Raw genomic sequence first — 3,122 nt, 5'->3', positions numbered from 1 at the left:
GATCTTAAAAAGAGTTGTTTCATGTTTTTTTTTACTTCTAATATATTCAAGTTTATTAATGATATAAAAAATTGTTTTTTATTGCATATACTCATTAATTTTAATAATTATTAATTTATTAGTTTATTGCTTTTGTTATACAATTTAAGTATTTTGTTTTATTTATTGTTTACTCATATGTATTAAGTTTTACCAAAGAAGGTTTTACTAAAGAAGTCTTAAAGTTATTTTTTTTTGTCAATAAATTTAAGTTTATTAAAATACATAGATTGAAAATAGTTTTTTTATGCCTATTTTAACAAACATAAACAAAATATTGGTTATTGACAATAATGCATGGTGTGCCAAATATGTCACAGACAAAAATATTGGTAATTGTCATTAATGCATGGTGTGCCAAATATGGCACGAAGAAAATTTTTGTAATTGACTAAATTGCATGCTGTGCCAAATATGGCACGTTTTAAACTTTAACTTATAACTTCTTAACTTTTAACTTTGTATTTTTTTTACTATTTTTCCCGTAATCAGCGATAAATTTGCTATAGAAAGATTTTTATCCCACTAACAGATAAAAAATCATGCAGCAAGGGGTTAATGCGGATTTACGTAAACTTGTAAAATTAAAAAATTGGCTCATAAAAAATTCAAAATAAGTGCTTTACAATCTGATTACCTTGAGTTTTCCAAACTACGTAAAGAATGTAAGATTATATCATTGCATTGTAGCTCAAATTGTATTCTTAGTTTAGAAAATAAAATACTATCAGATGTAAAACCATTTTGGAAATACATTAAACAGCTAAAATCTAATAAATCTTCCATTCCCGAAAATATGTCATATAATAATATTACGGCCAGTAGTTATGAAGAGTCTGCTCAATTATTTGCGCAATATTTCTCAAGCGTCTGATTCACTTAGTAATGTATTTACCAACCATGACGCTGATAATATTATTTCTAATTTAAATTTATCCTCTTGGTATATAAGTGAGAATGAAATTTTTGAAGCTTTAAGCTCACTAAATGTTTTTAGTAGTGCGGGTCCTGCCGGAATACCACCGAGTATTTTAATCGAATGCAAAAATTTTCTTACTGAACCTTTACATAATCTTTTTAACTTATCCTTGTCATCTGGGTCTTTTCTAACTGTTTGAAAAAAATCATTTTTGGTCCCTATTTTTAAAAGTGGTGATAAATGTAATGTTATTAACTATAGACCAATTTCTAAATTATCTTTAATACCTAAACTGTTAGTCTTTAATTACAAAAAAATTATCTTATTTACTATCTAAATTACATTTGTCCTAACCAACATGGATTTCGGCTTAAAAATCTGTGTCTACGAATTTGTTGACTTACCATACCGATTTAATTAACTCCGTTGAAAATGGCGTACAAATTGATTCAGTTTACACAGATTTTAGTAAAGCCTTCGATAAAGTAAACCATTATTTACTAATAATTAAGCTACAAAGATTTGGTCTTCGTGGTAATTTTCTTAATTGGTTGACATCCTACCTAACGGATAGATGTCAGTTAGTTAAGTTGTTTAATTCATTATCTAAGGTTATTTTTGTAAGTTCCGGAGTACCCCAGGGCTCGCACTTAGGGCCGTTACTGTTTAATTTGTTTATAAACGATTTACCATATGTTCTCGATCCTTCAGTCAATGTGTTAATGTTTGCCGATGACACCAAATTTTATTCTACTATTAAAAACCAAGATGATGCACTTAATCTTCAAGCTAATTTAAATAAGTTTAGTATTTGGTGTGAACAAAATAAATTACCAATTAATACTGATAAATGCAATTGTATCTCTTTCACTAAAAAAATAGATCCTATCATTTTTAACTATCAAATTAGTAATATTAATATTAACTGAGTTGAAATGGTTAAAGATTTGGGTGTTCTCTTTAATAAAAATTTATCTTTCTCTATTAATACAAATATGGTTATAGATAAATGTTTTAAAATGCTGGGTTTTATTTTACGAAATACTAAGGGCCGTTCTTACCAAGTGAGAGTTAATTTTTTTAACTTGACGGTTACCCTAACCTATAGGTTGGGTCAACTGGAGTATAAACCTATAACTTAAACTGCCAAGTAAGTTCTAATTTCAAATACTTACCTAAAATGTACAAAATCTTAGTTGTGTGTTTGTTGGTTATACTTAACCAATCATAATTAATTGTTTTAATACAGTTTTAAATGTCCAGATCATTAAAAGAGAGGTACGAAAAGTTAAAAAAGGATTCTAAAAAAGTATTGGCCTCAGAAAAGCGGGAAATTTTTAGTACTGGTGGTGGTATATGTAAAAAAATTACGTGTGTGAAGTTGGGTGACCAAAGCTAGGTGACTACTTTTCGGGCAGCTAGTGATAAGAAACCTTGTACGTTGGGTTGCATTTTTTAAATTTCAAGGGTGCCAAACTATTAGTTTATATTCGATTGCTTCGATATTATAAAGTAGATGTCGCCCTATGTCACTTAATAATTATTTGTTTTAAAAGTACATAAATAAATATTAAATTCTATTGGCGTCATTACCACTATAATTATACCGAACATATTATTGTCATCATTACAGTATGTTTATGACAAACCAATGTTAATTGAAAGTTAGGTTATAAATCGCTCTAAATTAGAATACACGTTCTAACAAATGTACATTGTACAATATTACTTTTGCAGTTTACGTTAACTAATTAAAAGTTTAAACTGTTTAACGATGTCATTTATTAGAGATCACATACGGAAACAGGTAAGTTTTCTACTGTAGTAGTACTGTCTACCATACTGCAGTTTAACAATTATGCAATTATGTTATGTTAATTTTATTGTTTTGATTTAAATTAATTATATTTACTTATCCACATACTAATTGGTGGTGTCTATGCAAACGAAAAATAGGCTCAACTACATTAGTGTTTCCAAAAAAAATATCCGATGGCAGCTCTCAATAAATTCGCGAATTAAAATATTAAACTTGGGAGAGGTATAATTGGCGTTATTGACCGAACTTGTGGTGAGTTTTAATTATTGTTTGAATCTCGTTTGTGGTCATCACTATGTTATGTAATTATTGAAATAATAAACTTACTCCTCTCGAGGTAGATTT

Source organism: Acyrthosiphon pisum, chromosome A2, assembly GCF_005508785.2.
Source record: "Acyrthosiphon pisum isolate AL4f chromosome A2, pea_aphid_22Mar2018_4r6ur, whole genome shotgun sequence".
NCBI classification, from domain to species: Eukaryota; Metazoa; Arthropoda; class Insecta; order Hemiptera; family Aphididae; genus Acyrthosiphon; species Acyrthosiphon pisum.
The sequence above is the reverse complement of the archived record's forward strand: the minus strand, read 5'-3'. Positions refer to the sequence as shown.